The sequence below is a fragment of the Rhipicephalus sanguineus genome, chromosome 10 (genome assembly GCF_013339695.2).
Source record: "Rhipicephalus sanguineus isolate Rsan-2018 chromosome 10, BIME_Rsan_1.4, whole genome shotgun sequence".
Taxonomy (NCBI): domain Eukaryota; kingdom Metazoa; phylum Arthropoda; class Arachnida; order Ixodida; family Ixodidae; genus Rhipicephalus; species Rhipicephalus sanguineus.
The window spans coordinates 4,719,837-4,741,435 of NC_051185.1; the positions used below are offsets into that span (position 1 = coordinate 4,719,837).

The 21,599-nt window shown below is 48.4% G+C and overlaps 1 protein-coding gene across 2 annotated transcripts in view; it reads right to left on the reverse strand.

Moving 5' to 3' along the window:
- Positions 1–21,599, reverse strand: part of LOC119406865 (microtubule-actin cross-linking factor 1) — a 252,161-nt gene that overhangs the window by 229,670 nt on the left and 892 nt on the right. The window lies entirely within an intron of this gene.

The window sequence follows — 21,599 nt, forward strand, 5'->3', positions numbered from 1 at the left end:
CCGGAATGGACATAATCATCAAGAAGCTATCTGCGACTCCCTCCCCCTTTATTTTTCGTCTTTCTTTTTTCCTTGCCAGTAACGGTGACGCGAGAAAACGATGTTTCAAACCAGCTCTGGATGAATACTATAAATGTCAAATTTCGAAGGAAAAAGCATTATATAAAAGCTTCACGAGTGAACGCCCCTCGACACAATGCATCGGCACAATAGTATACGTCGCCGCAAGACGTAGCCATTCTACCTTCCATGGCCTGCGCTTTCCCTGCGTGCATACAGAAGGTATCCAGAGCACGAATCTATGCAAACAACCGAAAATATTAAAGCTTACTCTAATGAAAAACAATGCAAGGGCACCTCAATGAAGATGCAGCGACAGGGAACATGACGTCACTCCATTCACGAGGCACATAGGTTGAAACAGGGGGAGTGTTAATGAAGTCGGCGCCATTTTCTGCAGCTCAATAACGAAGCACGGCTTTGTGCCACCCGGAAAGGAGCAACAGGAGGTGAGATAGGAGATTTGAACCAGAGCGTGAGTCCGCTCGTCTGCGATCCTTCACCGTCCAAACGAAGCCTTTTCGTCACGGCTGTCACGAAGAGAAAACACCTGTGACGCCATGGCCAGTTGAAAACGGTTCAAAATGCTTGTTTAGCCTGATGTGAAAATATAAGCTAAAGAGTTTTTAAAAGTTAAAGGATTTCAGAAACTTCTTTAGCCTGATGTGAAAACATAGGTAAAAGTTCTGAACAGTTATTGAATTTTGCGCCTAAATCAATGTACGGTACGTCGGCGTGACGTCACGGGTATAATCGTTTGCTCTTTTACGTTTTTACAAATACGTACTGTCTGCTTTGTGTTTTTAATTCTTTCACAGTGCAGTGCGATCGTGGTAACCATGGGCTATATAGTTACGAAGTAACATCGACTACAGCTATCATGTATGCTACACACGCTTTGGCACCTCAAAATGACAATTTAAGCGTGGGAACTTAAGCGCAACGCCCATAGTCACATGTTCGACATGCCGCGATGAAGTTCTAGCAGCACTTTAACAAACTATTCAGAAATTAAGTCATCGCGAAACTAATTGTGTTGCAGGTCAAATAACATTTCACCGCTTTTCTTTCCCCGTCGTACTCTCCGAGCCAAGAAAGAAAGAGCAGCGAAGAAGCTGTTCGAAGCCTTCTCGACGAAGAACGCGGCGCTTTCTCCGATACACACGCTCAAGAGCAGGCACCGTTTTTCATCGCCTCCCGAAAGGCGAGAGGGAGTGACCCCGTCTCACCTCCGCCCAGACGTCTCGGCATGAAGGACCCTCCCTTCTGCACCCCCCCGCACTACGCATACGCCGCACTTGCTCCGATTTATGGTCTCGCATTCGCGTCTCACAAGACGCGAGGGTAAACACCCACGCGTATGGGGCGTTCGGAACGCTGCCATCGAGGCGAACCACGCGGCGCGTATACCCCCATCTGCCCCACGTCTTCTAATCGGGGCGCGGCAGAAACGCATCGCTCGCAATTTCGTCCGAACAGGAAGCAGTGCGGTGTCCGTCGGAATCCCTTCCGAAAGCGACGACGGACAAGGACGCGTCCACTTGCCGCGATATCGCGGCGGCGCATTTCTGAAGAGGAAGCGCCGTTTCACAAGAGCACGCCGCCTTTATCCGCAGGACGCCATGCGAGTCGCGACTTTTCAAAAGATCGTGTCGCCAGCGTTGGACGGTTGCAGCTCCATGCAACTACGTGCGCTCTTCCACGTGCCTTTACCGAGCCCCGCTCTTTCATGTCTGTTGAATTATGTTTATTTCATTTTTTAAAAGCAACTTAAACTAAATCCCAAACCTGCGAGAATAGCGCTTACCAAAACCATAATGCGTAAAAAAAGTAAGTCTCGTGATCGCCTTGCCGCCTTCTGCGGCCTAGGCGGTAAACGGGCAGTGTATATACACGAGACGCAAGCAAATAAATGACGCCACTCGAATGTGCTATCCCGAAAGACACATTTCTTTGTTGTTGTGTTTCGTGTCTCTCTACGGCAATTACGTCACACAGCAAGTACCAACCAGGCCACGAAGAAGTTCTGGTGAAGCATATTTCTAGGAGAACGTTAGCGAAGGCATTGACAGAGCGAGACTCACTGCAACCCCCCCCCCCCCTGTAGACTACGCTTATAGTGTCAACACCTTCTAACTTCGCAAGAACGAACACATATAAGTATTTTTTTTTTCCTCGTACCCAACCGAATAAAATTGAATAAGTGAATTCACATCCTGATCATGTATTAATATTTTTGTGTTATGTTTTATAACCGCTATTTACATTCTTTGCTGCCCTTCCTGCCTGAACCAGTGTCAGCAGTTCGACAAATAAAAATAAAGGAACTACAAATATTAAAAAAAAATATCAATAATGTCCGCCAGTGTCAGCGTAACGCGGAGTCGTAAAACGCGCACATATGCGCACGAGCCCATTCGCACAAAGCTACCACACTGCGTGGATTTTAGACAGGCCCCAACGACGAGACGAGCGCTATAGAAATAAAGAAAATAATGAACTTAGTCCGTGGGTACACCCACGAGTGTTCGTGAGGACATGTTTTGATGGAAAAAAGAAAGAAAAGGAAGGTTGGGGGGCAACGTTGTGTACGGCGAGGTGGAAACAGCTGTGCTGCCGCGTGTCTGCACACACGCAACGAACCCGCGCGCCACACACTTGTGCCCGGCGTGCATCTCGTCGCTTCCATTCCGATGTATTTTTAGGTGCGGCCTCAAGCTGCGTTACACGGTCTGCACACGTACGTATAAGCAGATGGTTGTTGTAGCACGTCGTCAACTACGCACCCTGCTTCCTCGTCCGTCCGTACAGAGAAAGGAAGAGGTAATTGAAGGAGCCATGACGCCCAATTTTCGATCGTAATCCGTGCTATACGGGTTAATCCTTACGCGTTCACAGACAGCCTGGAGAAATTAGAGCGCATTTGGTCGAGTACTTAATATATAATTGAATATTTTTTTTATAAACACGCCAGCGACTCGAGAGTCGGGCAACACCAGCGCACTCGCGAGTGGTGACGTAACAAGCTTCTTGCTGTGCGAGTGTCTGCATTCCGGCGAACGATTTTGTTCCGCGGTCAGGTGCAATCGAGCTATTTCAGACTTGCGCAGCTTGGCACTGAAATTGAACGATTTGCAGCGACTGAAACTCTGGTAGAAGACGATGGCTCCGCTCCCTGCAGCACATTACATCGCACACGGCACGGCACAATAAATGGCGGTCGCCGGCGGTGGTAGTGGTTTATAACCGGCGATTTCTAGGTCTTATTTTGCTGTGAAATATTCTTTACGGTCCATTTTTCATATATGTGTAGGCAAAGTAGACCCCTTCTATTTTTCGCAGAAAACTGCGAATTATTCGGTGACTGTGTCATGGTCCCTTTACTATCTAGATAAACGTCGATGAAGGCTGCAATTATGCAGTAATAAATAGTGCGCGCCAGGGAAGAGAGAGTGAACGGAAGTTAGGGCGGCGAACGCAGTCGTAGGTCCAGATTTCTTACCCATGGCCCCGGCCGAGCTCGATCGCACCGGCGCTTTGCGATCTCTGAGGCTGCGTGTTACTTTCCACAGACAGATGGGGGTCGAGGGAATAAACAAAGAAAGAACCCGCCGACCACACTGGGCGAACTTGCGCCCATAACCACAAACAACACTCGCTAATAATCGTTGGGGTTTTAGATCCCAAAACCACAATATGATTATGAGAGACGACGTAGCGGAGGTCTCCTGAAATTTCGACCCCCTATAGGGTTCTTTAACGTGCACCTAAATCTAAGCACACGGGTCTCCAGCATTTCGCCCCGATAGGAATGCGGCCGCCGAGGCCGGGATTCGATCCCGCGACCTTCGGGTCAGAGTCAGCAAGCGACATTCGCTTCACAACTAAAGCGACGAGCAGGTTGATCGGTCATGGAATCTGACATGACGGGTCAATCTACCAGCTAGTATTCGTACATGTATCACCCTGCATCGCAGGTAATCGATAACGAGCAGCACTCTCTCCTGGTCCACAAATGGTCGCGGAGGACAGTCGATTTCACGAACAGCGAGAAGGGCTACGTTGCATTTCGAGATCGAAGCGGGCACGCGCAAGCTACTGCTCGAGTGTACTTTGGTCAACGAGAGTGCTCTATGGAGTCCACGTGATCTACAGCAAGACCCCAAATATGAGGCGATGGTCGTCACAGCTAGGATAGGTGCTGAAAGGGCGCAAAACGAAGTGTGCACACCCACGACGGTTGGAAAAGTACGCAATTTCATTACAGGGCACTGTTAATTATTATAAGATGCAGCTATTTTCGGCACATGGTATATATTTAGAACGAAAACAGTGCTAACTAACGGGACAAGCAAGACGGAGAGACACTTGCGAATGTCACGAAGCGACGCAAATTGCAAGGAAGGACTGATGGAGGCGCCGCTCGGACGTGGCCGCACAGATATGCGCTAGGCCACGCATCGTGAGGTCTGTCAAATGTATACTCATCGAGCAAGAACGAAAAAAGAAAACAATAACATTGTTATTGTACCAAAGTTCCAGCGAGTCGTGCTTTCTTGGATCAGACACCGATGACACGCGAAAAATGTCATCGGCACCGAGCATCGCTCGCAAAATTTACAAAGTGTAGTACTGCGTTAAGCTTCATCTGACAGCGCACTGACATGATAAAGCAGTTCCCTTTCCAGTTCTTCAGTGCTCTGATGTGGATAAGATAGGGAATCTCCCTTTAAGAGGGGTGATCGTGGACAGGCAAAAAATAAATGCCTAACTGCTCGTAGCACTCTGAAAAAGAAGCTTTTCGTTGAAAGACTCCGAGTGAACAATATAAAGGTGCAGGGTGGATATCTCGAGCGGCAATGCAGGAAGTTTTAACGATGGCCGCCAGATAAGCAAAACAAGGCATGCGGCCGGAAACACGAGAAATCCCTTACGCGAAGAACTTGTCATCACGACAGAACGAGGCAGTCACCAAGAGCTCACTTCATGTATACTCTGGCTCGATCACGATGAAAGCTTAAGGGGGAGTGCTCTAACGGGAATACAATAACCGTACGGGGTTATTTCCCAGGAGAGGATAAACATCGACCCAGACCAAGTTAACGAGATCTAACTATCGCAGGAAGGATTTCATACGAGCAGGCTAGCATGTTGTCACGGTCAGGGTCGCGGACGAAACGAGAGAGGCGGCTAGCACGACCACGTCAACATCGCTGACCCAGAAGGAAGTCCCAACGATTTGCAACACGACATGTTTGCAAATGTCCTCGTGTTATCAAAGCTGATTTTGGTAACGAGAGATAACGAGCTGTAAACGGCAAGACAGTTACGAGGGAGACGTAAAAATGAAACTAAATAAGCACCAATGTATGACTATAGGGTGTGCTCAATTAGGGGTGCGTGATGGATAGTGAACCTTTTCGTGAACTTCATTTGCCATCTTTGCTTGAAACAGCGCACACAGGACGAGCACGAAGAAATAGGACCGCAGGACAGGCGCTGACTCGCAACTAAATCTTATTGGGCTCAGTGACGCAGGATTTATGTACTTATGCCATCACCTATATATATACGCTTCTTTTTTCCCAGTAAAATTTAGTTGCGAGTCAGCGCCTGTCCTGCGGTCCTATTTCTTCGTGCTCGTCCTGTGTGCGCTGTTTCAAGCAAAGATTAACGCCAACCAACTCGCTCAAGTTTCCATTCTTATTCATTCGCTAAGTCCGTCTTCGCTGCCTTCGTATAAGTAACTTTTTCGTGCTGCTCTCCTCGCCGATAAATGCATTCTGTACCGAAGTATACATTTTTCTCCGCATACTGCAGTTACAATTTCATTTGACATTACAAGTTACAAAAATGTTCTTTCAAATTAGTTTTCCCCCGTTTCTCCTTAATTATTAGCCCTAGTGCCGCCTCACACATCGCCGATCCCTCACAGTGCATTGCGAACCGTTCACTGAGGAACATCAAAGGAAGACTTGCATATCACTTTCCCAATAAAAAGGAAAAAAAGATAATTTCCTTATCACTGATTATAAGTGCGTATGACCAAACGATTTTTAATTGCTCGTTTGTTATTTTGCCTTAGCTAATTGTGCATGCGAGTGATGTTTTACTCTTGCATTGCGCAAATGAGACTACTATTTCTTTTTTCATATACATCCTTTACGTATCCTATCACGCGCTGGATGCGTACTCATCGCGCAATGTAAAATATTCGAAAATTCTTTATTTCTCTTTGTTATTAGTGAGAATGTATGGCACGTAAGAAAAGGCGAAAGGCAGTCGCACGTACAACCTTCGCTATCAAATGGGAAAAAAAATGAGCTCTTTATGCGGTGGTATATTATCCGAATCTGAAATCATGCATATTCAGTTGTCGAACAGCCCAGAAACGCCTGCGGTGTGGATTGTGAAGTGCGACTACGACACCTATAGTGGTGGAGGCACCCAATGTACAAGCGCGCCGAATTAATGGATACGTAAGAAGTTGACATATTTAATATTTCCATAGAAGACTGTAGGATTGGGCGTGTTGGTACAACATGATTATGAGTGCAAATCAGCGCAGCCGACAGGAGGGGACAGAAGAGAGGACACAGAGCGCTGAACTTCCAACAGTTTATTTCTTCTGAATGTCTTCGCTTTTACACAGTTACACACTGTTACACCAGCCATGCGCGGAACACAATGATATTACAATTTTCCAGCGCTTTCAAGAAAGGAGGCAACGAGAAAGGCATTTCGTTTTCTCTTCTCCTTTTTGTTATTTCTCGTAGAAAAATGTTTAATAATGAAAAGTTTCCAACTAGCTCAACTTCGTGCAGCAGTCGTCCAAGGAAGTTGAGCAGGTGTCACATATACCAAACGTCCGATACGACGCCGACGCCCAAGCCAAGGAATAGGGGACCACTGTAGACGTCCGCGTGCTTCTCAACATCAAGATTTTACCGAAATACGACAATATAAGTATTAAAGAGAGAGAGAGAAAAAAAAGCAAGGACAGAGAGAGAGCGCAATACCAAGCGCAAGTTACTACAGCCACCTCAGTCGCCCACACAATCGCGCAATCAAAACGCCGAGAAACGCCAATACGTGGCAATGTGCGTACAGGGTCCTCCATTCACGTTCGACGAAGTATCGCCGGCGGAAAACAGGTGCGCCGTCGAAGGCGAAAGCCGGCATATCGTCAGCGAACCGCTTGGAGACAATGCTACCCGAGATATAAATGTTATCTCGAGGAAAAAGAAAGAGTAAGGGGGGGGGGTGCACACGTTCCTGCCACACCGGCATAGGGCAATCCGAACAAGACAGCTGCAAGTTTAGCGTAAGATGGAGGCTAGATGAAAAAAAGACGTTGAACAGGTACACTGTCGCTGGAGCGTCGTTTCGACAAGCGGACTATAGACTCCATCGACATTTCCTGTTCAACGATTATTTCTTGACGTAGAACACCGACAGTGTACTGTGCGTAAGATGGGGGGGAGCTAGGAATGAGCCCGGATGGCTGGCCTCCACGGCGGAAATGGGAAGGGGAGGAAAAGCCCACTGCTGATGCCAGCGACAATGCATGCATGCGCCTTTTCAGATTCCGTCGAAATATTAGAACCCCACCGGCGGCAATTAGTTTTTTCGTCCACAGAGACAAAAGGTACATACAGCAATCCAGACCGGTCTACTTGTATGTCGTCTATGTGGTACGCTCCGAGGTCTGTTGATCATGAACGAAGGCCGCAAGAGAAAAAATGCTCAGGGGTGTTGGACTGTACAGCCCAGCCCACAGACTATATGAAAGATTATCTATCGAAGATAAGTTCCAGAGCAGTTGAGAGGCGTGCAGTCGGTCATCTACACGATTTAATTAAACACAATGCCACAGATGCAGCCACTATGTAGAGTATACCATGGTGCTGACGTCTACGCTCAGTACGTAATGCAACGCTAAATCTTACCACTTATACACGAACTCGATTCTAGAACGGGCCGAAAGAAACAGGCACGCTCTACAATGGCGTACCAGTTTTCTTCAACCCGCTCCAGAATGGCGAAAAATGTAACGCAGTATGTAGCTTCTTTTCGGTTCCGAACACAAGCCGACCTTTTGTTCGAAAATCGCAATGATGAATGATGGGATATAATCTGCTTGCTCTGTTGCAAGGCAAGATGCAATCGTCCAAGTACACAATGAGGAAGCTCTCTTGCATTACAAAAGTTTTCTGTTATAGATCGATGTAAAATATGTCTGCACGGTTCGGGGCACGAAGACACCCCGAATTTCACATCGCGTCTTGTTCGCTAATTGTAATTTAGCGATCCACTGCCGCCGGTACACGCTCATTGCGTAAAAATAGCGGGAGCGGAAAGGTATAGAGATTGCAGCAATAACCGGATACCCATTAGCGAGTTGGCAAAGAAGACGCCTCTGCTATCGAGTCGCTTCATCTGAGTTTCTTTATGATACACCTCTGCGCTCGACATGCTTCCGGTGTATACATCGGACGGAAACGGAACACCCTCCATTGTTTCGAACACAAACGATGCTATCGGTATTGTAAGTCTCCCAAGCGCCTTCTCGAAGCCTCTTGGGGATTAACGAGCGGAATAAAATATTACGGCCGCGAACGCTGCTACGCTCTATAGAGGATCTCCTTCGTGTGTTTTGGGCGCAGCTACGTATTTCGGAAAGATAGCGACAACCCTATATATTTCTCAAGTGAACGTATCTTGAACGAAAAGCCGCCGGCGAAATGAAGCAAATAATAGAAAGTGAGCGCACGAGCTGCGCACGAGCTTCGTCTTTGCGGCGTTCGCGTGACATTAAGAAAGAAAGAAAGAAAGAAAGAAAGAAAGAAAGAAAGAAAGAAAGAAAGAAAGAAAGAAAGAAAGAAAGAAAGAAAGAGAGAAAGGAAGAAAGGAAGAAAGAAAGAAAGAAAGAAAGAAAGAAAGAAAGAAAGAAAGAAAGAAAGAAAGAAAGAAAGAAAGAAAGAAAGAAAGAAAGAAAGAAAGAAAGAAAGAAAGAAAGAATGGAGGCGTCCCTTGCAAGCTTGGCTGGAGGAGCGCGAGTTCGTTCAGTTCATCTTTGCATCGCATGATTAAAAACAATAAAAAAACATGGCTGATCCCTCTGTCATAGGAGTCGGTATAACACGAAAGTGAAACGTGTCTTCAATGACGTAGTTGAGCATTTGTGTGCATTCTTTCGGCCCAAGGGCGAAAGAATGAATGATATAGCAACAAATTGTAATGCCACGCGAAGAACGGCAAGCAGCTCGAAACTTGCAACGCGCTGCTCAAAAAATTGGCCGCGTATCTGCGTGCTTCGCTGCAAATGTCGTGTAAAGACAATAGAAGAGGCGCTGTGTGAGATATGGACGCCATCTGGCAATACGTCGGGAAACATGAGTGCTGTGTTGCGTGCTGGTAGTCCCGGCGCAGCAGCAGGCGAAGACCTTTGCAGAGAAACGTCCGCACTCAACGAGTACTCTCCACACACTCTTTTATTTACACGTCGCCTGGGTAAAACAGGAACGCCAGAGCGGCGCCCACAACCGGCAGCCTGAAGGCCGCCCACAACGCTGCTTTTTCATTTTTTAAATACTTTTTTCACCTTCTTGGCCTTCTCAAAACTAAAGTTTTTCAACACCAACCCATGGCATTCGTACAGTGCAATACAGAACCGAAACCGAAACACAACAATGAGCTCGTGCGAAGGGCACGGAGGAAGGCAAATTTCAGCGCAGTCGCATTTTCAGCTTTGTTGAAACAGCGCTCACTAGACGACGACGAAGTAAAAGAAGGCACAGGACAGACAGCGCCTGTCCTGTGCCTTCTTTTACTTCGTCGTCGTCTAGTGAGCGCTGTTTCAACAAAGATGAACGCATACCAACTCGCTCAAGCTTCCATTCTTATGCATTTTCAGCGCAGCTTAAGAAACTAGGGTCCTTAAAATTACGTATGTATGCATTTTCTATTAAAGGAACACGCCACCTAATACTTACCTAGTGATGTTGCACCTCAGATATGCATGATATTTACTTTTTGATCGACAACGTTCACAAGTATGAACAGCCGTACCAGTTCAAGACGGCTGGCCCTTGGGCAAGTGGTTCAACTTTGGCCGAGTGGCTGAATCGAGGGACGTGCCGACAAACAGAAAGACAGACAGACAGAAAGACAGACCACAGACAGACAGACAGAAAGACAGACCAAAATTTCTGCGTTTAAGTTCCCCAAGAAAGACTATCGTCTTTAAAAGAAAGGACGCAAGGAACGAGCATACACAGGATAAGCGCGAACTGTCACAGGTGTAACTTATATTTGTTAGTGTGCCTCGATGTGTGCGCGACAAAACGCGCAACAAAACGCGCATGAAGGCACCCTAATATTTGTGTGAGCAGCGCGCTCCTTTCGCAAAGCGGCCGCTGCAGTGAACGAAGTGACCTTCGTGCTCTCAACGCGAACTTGTGGTGGGAGCACAAGACGTACAAGCCACCGTCATCACGAGATAAGCGCACGAGCGACCACGCCCTATTGAGGCGCGCGCTCATCGCAACGCGTGGGGCGACGGCCTTTAAAGCGCGCCCTTCGAGCCCTTCGCGCCATCTCGCTATTGATAACGAAAACACGCTGATGTAACACCGATCTCCGAGTACCGCCACCGGCAAATGGTGTATATAATTAGCTCGCCGTTAGTATGGCGAAGAACGTGCCGTCTGTGGCCGAATCGTCTCGCGCCGCGCGCTGCGGAACGACGGGTCGTAAGTTTGACTCCCGGTGACGGAACTTTTTCTTCTAGTTTTTTCTTTGCCATCTGTTAGTCTTTGTATTTTACAACGTCATATCCGTGACGGAAATACGTCAGTGGAGCCGTGGTGGACCCCGGCATAAAACACTTTCGTGTTAAAAAGAAAGTGGCGTTCGTGATATAAGAGGGGAGGATAAAAGAAAGGCCGGGAGCTTAACTATAGCGCCGAGCCCGTTAGTCTACCCTGCACAGGGGACGGGGGAAGGGAAGTTGGAGAGGACTACAGAAAAGTCACTGTTGCCGTCGACGTAACAACAGTTCCTTCGAGTATAGTTTTAGGCGAATGCATGATGGACCGAGTTTTTATCTGTCTGCAACGTCTCTTCAAAGCAGCTGTCTTGTTCGGACCAGCGTCCGCCAGAGCGGTGATTGATTGATTGATTGATTGATTGATTGATTGATTGATTGATTGATTGATTGATTGATTGATTGATTGATTGATTGATTGATTGATTGATTGATTGATTGTCCGGACAGTTTTATTTTCTGGTGACTTCCTTCTGCCAGGTGAACATAATGATGCCATGTTATAATTTCTACAGACCCACGAAACTAGGGTGTGTGGTTCTGTAGCAACCCTTAGCAACTGTGAAGGAGGACGAGAAACGACCCGCGTTCTGATTGCGCGAGAGCCTGCGCCGCCTTTTGCCAGCCTTGCACTGTGTTAGCGTACGGTCCCTTTTCGTCGCGACCTCATTACACCAATAAACCTCATCACACTAAGAAAAAGAAAAAAACAAAGGAAAACTGTCGCGTTACCTAAGGTACTAATAACGAACAAACTACAAGAAATGTTCGATGGACAAAGACGATTCTGTATCGGAACAGGCATGAGGTTTGCGTCGGCTACTATAGAGCGTGACAGAAGGACAACAGCAGCCGATGCAGGCCCAGCGTCGGAACACCACCCACTTGTGCAGCACGCTCGATCGAAGAAGCAAGCGCGTTTTCAAGTTCGCGTTATGCCATTGCGCGCTAAAAGAGAAACAAAAAAAAGAGAGACAAAACGCGGAGATTATCGAACGGCCATTATGACGCAATTTTGCCAAAGTGTGAACGTCGACTGATGATTAATTTGCGCAGCTGGCGGCCACAGAAATACGAACACAAAACCCGAGTGCGGGGAAGTCCCCGCAATCGATTTTGCTATGGAAACAACAATGGTGTAATCCCCGCGGTGGTGACGTGCCTTTTATTGAAATGACTCCGCGGGGGCGTTTCCCTTTCGTGCCACCCTTCGCACTGTCGGCCGCGCGCACCTGTTCCCTGCAGGCAGAATCTGGCTGACGTTCCGTGCGTATAGACTGCCGCTTGACGCACTGTGCGCACACAGTTTATCGCGTGGGCAGCCTATTCGAAGTAAGCTCCGCCGCGTATACTTTTGGCTGTCGGTGCGCGGAAACTTCCTGCTGGACTGGCCTGCACAGCATACTTCGCAAGCTCACCCGTATAAGCACATTCTTTCTGCCTATATCTCGGATACATTCGTACCAAATCGGCCAAAACCTTCACAATGTCTGTTGCAGCTGCGATCAGGTTAGACAGGGGGGTTTTGCAGTTATCACGTTTGTCATCGTCACGTTTAATTGGCAGAAAAATGTCGCCAAAAAGGAGGGCCGTTCGTCCATGCCGAATGTTGGATTTCCGATCAAGGACGACTGGTTAATCGACGACGTTCTACACTGCACGCAAAGCGACAACACCGCCGTGGCAGCTTGGCGCATAACGTGTCCCGCTGCTAGGCTACAGACGATTCCCGGCCATTTCAGTGGGGGCGCTTTACATGGGCGTAGGCAGGGGTTGCAAAAGGGGCACTTGCCCCCCCCCCCCTCAAGCCACACCGTCACTTGCCCCCACCCAAGCTATGCCAGCTCTCCCCCCCCCCCCCTCCCCCAGCCGCGATGTAACACGGGTTTGCACCCCCCAAGGCAAAATCCTGCCGACGCCCATGGGCGCTTATATTTAGGCGGACGTCAAAGAACCCTGCAGGTGGTCGAAATTGATCCAGAGCCCCCCACTGCGGCGTGCCTCATAATCCTGTCGTGGTTTGGGCGTGTAAAAACCCACAAGTTATTATAAAGCGAGAACTTCGCATTCATTTCTGCCGCGGCTGGGTGTCGAACCCGCCACCTCGTATATACGCACGGCAGCAGATTGCCACAGCGAGTGAACCACCACGTCTGACGGCTTCACTCGATGCAGTCGTAGTTGTCGGCTGCAGCACTCGGTGCTCTCCTTCGAACGGCCAGCTCTCTTCAGAAACGGTGGCGTCGATGAGCTGCATCTCTCACGCGTAAGGGGAGCAACCGTCAACCGGTGTTTTAGTTATTCGTCCCATAGGAACGAGCTGACTCAGGTTCAGCACACGGCCTATCGCGATTGCCTCTTATCCCATCGACGGCGCAGCGTTTATCGCCTTTTTCATTACCCCTAATCTCGAGCTCGGTGCAGTGCACCGCCACAATGACTCACATCGATACAGACCGTCGAGTATTCCACTGACTTCACGTAGGCTGCAGCTCAATCATAAGCTCTGTTAAAGTTATATACAAATATTGAGATGTGCGCATAATTTGCGAAAGCATTGTTGGTAGCTGGATTAAGACATCATTCTACTAAATGTGTAAGCATAAGCACATTCTACAAAGTTCACGTAAGAAATGCTGCGAGTGTGATTGTAGACTAAATATTTTGCTCGGGATTACGGGGCTGTCGGTGCAGATTGAAGGCAGTGTAACAAATTGGAACTCTACACTAGTGGAATTAATAAAATTTTGCTGTCTCCACAAGAGATAGTCCTGAAGAATACAGACGGGGTTGAAGGAGAAAGATGTGAGCATACAGATCGGTGGCGAAAAACACAAACAAAACAGCGTCAAAGCCAACTTATATGTCACTACACACCGTCAAAGCCACGAATGTATGGGGCTTTTCTCTTTTGTTCGGAACACATACTGAATTCAGGTGAACAAGGCAAAAGGCCGAATTACAAGTTTAACTCTAGCTCGGTGGATCACGGGTAATTGTAATTGGAACGCTCATCATACATCCATCTATCCATCCATCACTATATTGATAAAACCTCCTAAGCATTGTATCAACGTTTTTTTTTTCTTTCTTGGGGGAAGGGGACACAGAGATACTGTTAATGAAGGTACACGCTCGATGTTCCTTTTTCTTCTTTTCATCGCAGGGAAGAGGAGGACTGGCTCGTCGGCGGGCGTTTATCGAACGCGCTCATCTCGACGAGTCAAGAGCGCTCGCCTTTTCTGAAAGCGTTCATTTTTGCGGACCACCGACAGAGAAAGAAAATCCGGTTCCGCGTTCGCCTATACCGTTCCCTACATAATGACTCTTTGCGCCGTTATAACCGCGCACAAAAGCTGGTTTATCAACAAATGCGACGGCGTCGGAATAATAAGTTGCACACGGTGATCAAAGTACACCAGGCATGCCTCGAAACAGTCTCCATAAATAGAAAAATTAGAGAGCGGCCAATATATACACCGTGTCGGTGATATTGGCAAGCTTGCCGAGTCCATTTCGATTAGGACTATTGCGCGGACACCAGCATACGGCGGAGCAGAATTAGATCCGACAACTGTCCGTGAGAACAGACAGATAGGAGCCGAATCCGGACGATAAGAAGTACACGCGTAGAATAGCGCACACGTTATAACATTCTCGGTCGCCGATCGTGAATGTTGCGCGAGCCACTACAGAAAGTACAGGTTTCAGCACAGGTTGTACTGAAAGTCGCGCTGGCGAAAACACATTTGAAGATAGCGCCTAACCAAGCAGTACAATACAGGGTTATCGCTACGCAACGTCGCGACGCAGATGTACCTCTGAATGTGCCGCGACAGCGTAGATAATAAGGTGCCAATTGCCTCGATCAGCCTTTTCGGACAGCGGAGAGGATCGGAAGTCAGACGAATGTGCGGTTTTCTACCCTTCTAGGTGTGAGCATAAGAGTTCGCGCACACGGTTTGGAGAATAGCGGGATTATAATGTGAGGTCGGCGTTCATCAATAACTACAGCACAGTACTCGCACAGCATCCTGTGCCATCGATAAGACGTCACCCAGTCAGGCAAGAGGTGTTCGGTGTCTCATAGTTCTCCCATATCTACGTGTGTGGCATATCGATGTGTACTGGTCGTTGCAAGACGGAAGCAACGCACATTCGTAAATGCCACACCTATCCACGGACGATAAAGCGCTCTCGCATACCCACGAGATAAGCTCACTTCGAGGTGTACCAAAAGAAAAGAGAGAGAGAGAGATCTGCAGAGTTTGTATAGGCGGCAACCATATGTGCGCTTGAAACTGTGTGTCACTGTGCGAGCAAGCAAACCACTGCAAGTTCTCTCATGCAGCGTCAATCTCCGTGGGCAGACAGTTATGACCCGGCAGTCACTCAATCGCCCCTTTCCCACAGAACGCGATGGTTGTTCCAGACATCGTGTACTCATGCACGCGTGTACAAAGCAGCAGTGATTTCGATGAGACGGGACTGCTTTGGATGGAGTTGCATGTATTCACTGCACGCTTATATGAAGTACGCGCGTGACTGGAAGAAATAGTAACAAAGATTAAATGAGAATGGTCTCAGTAACTTACGGTTCGCAGAATACATTGTACTCTTTATTTTATTTTTAAAATGAAGCACTACGTTAACAAACACGACTCTCAATAAGCGGTACATTGCAGAGTGGTGTATGATTCATCCAGAATCCATTATGTCTTCTTTTAGGCGAATTACTGGGTGCAATTTACAGAAACTGGATACCGCAGTTGTTTTATTGTTTTACTGCTGAGTTATAGTTGTAAACTTGGTACCTGGCTTTTCTTAAACTACCGGGATTTTTTTTATCGATGGCGTAAACTGTATAATACACTTCGTGTAGTCAGCTCGATCTTAACTTTCTCCTTTTAGCTGAAACTATATCAAACACGATACACTGCCCGCCCAGAAAAAGAGGGCGATTTTTTCAGTTTCCACATCATAAAGGAGCTCCCAAGCCTCCGTAAATTACCGGAGAGCAGGTTGTCCTCCCTACACATATGACGCTGCAGAGCCCAAGCTTAATACAGGGACAGCGTCAAGACAATCTCACGAGGGCTTGGACAAACACAGCGCTGCGTTTGTAGCCTCTCCCGTCATTCGCGCAGTTTCTGTAATAACGAGACAGGCGGCTGCGTTGGCTTGCTTTAAAGGGCCCCTCACCAGGTTTGACAATTTTTAGCTGACGAGCGCAATGTATACACTGGGCGTTCACGATCACGTCTGCCGAAATTTGCAACGCTACGCGCCGCAGAAGTGGGTCAAATTTCAAGCTGAACGCTGCTTGCCCTTCTTCTCGCGGCCGCGCGCCCAGAGAATGAGGGGATGACGTACATGAGAGAATGGCCCTACGTAGATGGTAGTGCTGTGACGTCGGTCCTCTTTGTAGACGACTGTGCTCTGACGTCGCCAACAGTAGCACGTGACACTGCGATAATTATTTGACACGACGTGTAGTTTGTGTTATTTGTTGCTTGAATAGATGAATAAAACTTGAGAGTAATAATAAAACACACAAACGGAATGTGTGCGTTTTCGTTTTTAATTTTTACTGCGAATCGCAGCGAGATTAAAGACTAGTCTGCCTCCGTTTCGCACGCGTTCGTGTTCTCGCGCTTTGCGCATCGTGCAGACGCCACCCTTTACCAGGAAACTAATTTTCTACCGCGTTCCAGCGCTCATTAGGCTCATTTATCCTCCCGCGTCTTACTAGGTGTTCATGCGGCACACCGCTAGTCTCGCGTCCGTACAAATGTCGCAGCTTTCGTGCTCAGTAATAGGTTGAAAGCCAAGTGATCGGCGAGGGCGTATTCGGCATAACTTGCAGAGATGAAGCGCAAAGAACGCCGCCACAACACCGCTCGCGTCTCGGGGGCTCGGGCTGGTTCGGGCACGTCATGCGCTCGTGACATTGTGTGCGCATGACGTGTTCATGCGTAGGCGTTATGTGATCTTCCTGCTCGCGTGCTGAAGAGGGAAGGGAAGGGATTTGGCTTGCGAAGGCTACACGGGGCGAGTGGCAAGGGTTTTCAGCTCGCCTCCTCTCATCATGGTTTCGCGCCGCTACAAATTATTCTTTTTCTCGGCTTCTAACGGACCGATTAGAAAAATTCTTGTGGCATAATGCTCCTTATTGGGCTCACAACAACTTCCAATGTCTAACTAAAATTCGATATGTCACCTGGTGAGGGGCCCTTTAAAATGCCACGCATGCGTGTGATTCTCTTCGATCGAGGCCTTTCGCAAGCAACTTCGATCGCAAGTGAGAGTTCTGCTCGCAAAGCTCGTCGTTAACGCACCTCGCTCGGTCACGAATCGGGACGAGTATTGCGCATTTATGCATACAGTGGCGGCACACCATGGCACGCAGGTCCGCAACGTCAGACATTCCCCACGCGACGACCCGAAGACAGCGCGCTGTGTTTGAAGAGGCGCCGCCGACAGCGGGAGATGTTGGCACACGCCGGAGCCCACGGCTGCTGCCGCACCCGAGGCGCTATACACCACGCTTCTGGGAAACCGGAGGTCGCCAACTCGCGGAGGCCAACGAACGCCGGGGCGCGACACAGCGGGCTGCGCCACGAAAGCGCTTTACGAAGTTCACGCAACGGTTATCAGCCGACGAATGGAAATCAACGTAGCGGCCCTTATACAACCCAGACGCGGCCCAGTATACATCCCAAGGTCAAAGCTTCAAAGCGCCGCGAAAATGAGATCATCTATTGTGATAACGGCGATGAAGATGACATACGCTCGTGGATCTGCAATTCAATCTATCTTCGGTGACGCAAGGTTTCTTTCTCTCTTTTTTTCCCCTCCTAGAGTGCGGCCTTTACTGGCAAGAAATCATCGCAACGATGGCTCTGACAGAACACAGCGAATCTGGAATAAGTGAGACAGCTAAGGCGGAAAGTTGGGCTAGTTGGTATCGAGGCACGGTTACATGGCGTAAAAGGAGACTAGAAAAGGTACTAGAAGGGTACTAGTGGGAACGGTACATGGATTTGCCTAGCCTCCTTGTTTGGCGGCTTCGAACGCGCTTGTGGCTTTGTTTACTGTTGTGTTTTAGCTTTTCTTTCAGATAAAAGAATGGATCGTTGTGAGCTTCGTGAGCTGATTAGAATTGGTGAGCCTAAAAGGGTCAAGGTGGTGAAGTGGAACTGCTGAACGTTTTCTGAACTTCGTCTAGGCGGCTGCAGGCTACAAACGGAGCCGAAGGAACGAAGCATAGGCAAGTATATGTATACTACCCATCAGTGTTGCGGAATGGGCGCCTCCATTCCATTCCAATTCCATTCCGGGGAATTAGAACTTGCCGCAATTCCATTCCTTTAAATTCCTCGGAATGAAAAAACTTAGCCCATTCCCACTCCGGGAATGGCCGGGCAGTTCAGTTCCATTCCTGTAGTTCCTCAACGTAGGAAAGGCATCTTGATAGTTTTGTCGAGTTAAGAATGAGCGCCCTATAAAGCTCAGATGTCATCAGATGCATCAAGAACTGCAATAGTACGCAAAACACGTTACCAAGGTCGAGGGATAGTAGCCTGGTGACATTTGATATCTCGTGCTGTACAACCACCCCGCTGCCTATAGTATTTGCGTGGTCAGCATGTTTGAACGAATGGTGATGTTTTAATATTGTTTAAGCTTAAATGTGTTAATGCTAAAATTACGACATAGCGTATTCTTATGCTGGCAAAAGTAGTGTTTAAGAAGACTAAGCAGTTTTGTCACGCGTCTGGAGCGGTAGTGAATACGGGGAAAACTAACCTTTGGTTAATGGGGAACAAAACCCTCTAGATCTGCTGTTATTAGTTGGAACAGTGCACCGCTCGGGCACTTTGTGCCTTTGCATCGAATACGGAACACTGGGCCGCACTGCCCGTCAGCACTCATGCTTGTCAAGCACGACTCGCAAGCATGGATGGGGTGAGAACTTTCCGTGTTCGCCTGTGCGCAGGTATGCGATGTCTTCCTTGTCGCAAATGTTATTTACGTGTGTCAGGTACTTAACTGCTCGTGAAATAAAGATCAGGCTGTGCATAGAGTATTCGCCACTTTCGTGTGGAGGTATCAACGGAAACCAACGCGCAGAAATAATTTGTTTTCTCCCTTCTGTATCTGCTGGGATAATGCATTTGTTTGTACATTAACTTATGCCTCGGTTTGTAGTAGGCGCGTTGCTAATAAATGTGCCGTACTTGTAATCAGCCAAGCCATTTTAAAAATACTGCTGTATTGTTAAATTCAAGGCTCTGACTTACTAATGTATGGAATTTGAAAAACAGCGCGTAGGCGAAAACGTGCTATATTTACGGAAAAAGACGCAATTCCATTCCCATTCCATTCCTCCAAGCGTTGCCCCCATTCCATTCCGGGGTCGCGAAAATGTGGAATGATTCCGGGGTCATTCCAATTCCGGAGTGGCAACTCCGCAACACTGCTACCCATCATTCTCATGCTGAGTGAAGCGCCATGCGTCGCAGCTCCCGTAGACATTAGCGCTAGATTTTCCTCATTAGGAAACTCTATATATCTCCGAGGGGGGGGGGGGGGTGTTAAGAAATCCGTCACCTCAAGGTGACGTCATAATACCATTAGCATGGAAGCCATGCATCGACACATTACAATCATCGAAACGCGTCTTCTATGAGACATGTACTCCATCAGAGGATCCCTATCCATCCAGGATTAGACCAATGTAGCATCGCTGTACTGAGTGTATCCGAAGTACTGTTTCCTTTTTTTTTTTTTTCTGCAGCACTGTCGCTTCCTCCTCGAAGACGTCTTTCGCGCCAGACTGCAGGAAACTAATGCTCCAGGAAAGTGTACGGGCATCCTACCTTTTATCCAGCCGCTCTGGCGAGCGCGAAAATCAGGGCACGCGCAGCAGCAGCTGGACAGTGCTCGAAAAGATGCGACGGAAGTTTGGCTCTCGTCTCGTGCGCAAGTTCTTTCGCGTTGACGGTGCACGAAGCGAGCGCTGCAATATTTTCCAACACGAAAACGTCAAGCTTTCTGCACGACCACTAAATTTGAGTAACGTGGAGTGACCACAGTAACAACGGGCGAGCGAGTGATCAAAATTTTCGGCTATCGAATCGAATAGTGGTTTTTGAACGATTAGTATTCGAATCAAGTAGCCGCTATTTGTAAATACGTAACACTCCATTACGTAATAGTTCACGAGTGTTTCAAAATATAGACTGCGCCGAAATGCACACAAAAATTGTGCAAAGGTGCGGAAAATTTCACTTCCGCGAGACCTTGCGAAGTGCAGCAGGCTACTTCGCTAACCGCCCGAACTTTACAGGTTATAACAGCGACCATTCGCGCCCTCTGCTCATGCGGACAGTGTGCGTTCCTGATGCTCCATTTGTGATTGTTGATCAACGCTGCAGTTCGAGGTGATCACAACCTTAGACCGTAAAAACAGCTCTTCAATGTTGCATTTTATTCGCTTCTGGCACTATTGTCGACTCGATCTCAAGGTGACTAACGTACACACCCCCAGACCACAGCGACCGTGCCTTGCATCTCCGAAACGCTGGTGCTGCGGTCCTTCCTGTTCACTCTGGTTCATCAGCAATAAAGGCATGACTGATATATGACGCGACTTTCGAACACGGCACATATGCACAAGCGCCAATCTTTAATGAAAATCGGTATGATCCCCTTAAATTACTCAAGCGACTTAAAAACGACTGCCGTGCACGCATACGCCAGAACCATGCAAATGACACTTTGAGTGCCAGTGGGCGAGCTAGATTCAACACCGATTCACTTTGCAGGTTAAAAAAGAGCAGTGCGCGTCAACCACGCACTCGCAATGATCGATAGTTGAGCTGTCACTGATTAGTCGGATTTTTGCTAGAACGAAATGTGGACGGTACTGAGCCAGGACAGGACGACACTTCGGTGGAGCTCGCCCCGACGAGAACTCGTTTTGTGACGCGGCGGGCTTTTGTTTCGGCGCCCACCGGTTAAAAGCTGTGTTATTGAACACGCAACCCGGCATCGGTGACGTCACTACGCGGAAGCGCGTCCGAGCTGACGATCGCGCGTGCGTTGCCGCCGCGTGCTTCGCAGGCACGAAATGCGAGAAGCCGTTATTGCATCGGCTGCTGTGGAACGCTCCCAACGCCAGCGCACGTGTCACGCTGATTGTTTGTAAACACCGGTTCATTTATAGCGCACCCCGCCGGCATTCGGACCCCCTGCGGACAGGAACAACTGCTCTGGCATCCGACCAGCTCTTCTTCCGTGGAACAAATTTCGGTCGTTCGAAAATGCCCGGAGAGCTTTCGAAATAGCAGCCCGACGTCCGTATCTTCGGCGGCGTTGCGTGCCAATTCTGTCACCTGGGCGACCACGTTTCTCCGTGACTCACGGAACGCATGTCTTCTTATCTGCATACTTTCGTTTTCTACGGTTAACCTAGGATCAAAGCCGGCCGCCTAAAGACAACCGCGTAATCTGCCAGTATCTTTTCCTCTTATTTGCGCTACTTTTCGTGCCATTCGCAATCTCTTCGGGCAATATTGGTGGCGGAAGCAGAGCTGGCAGGGAAGGGGAAGCGAACGATTGCACAAGCTTTCCTCTCGGCCGCGCCTCGATCGAGTTCGGGACGACCGCCCACGCGTTTTGTACGAAGCAGCCGTGCCGAGTATCC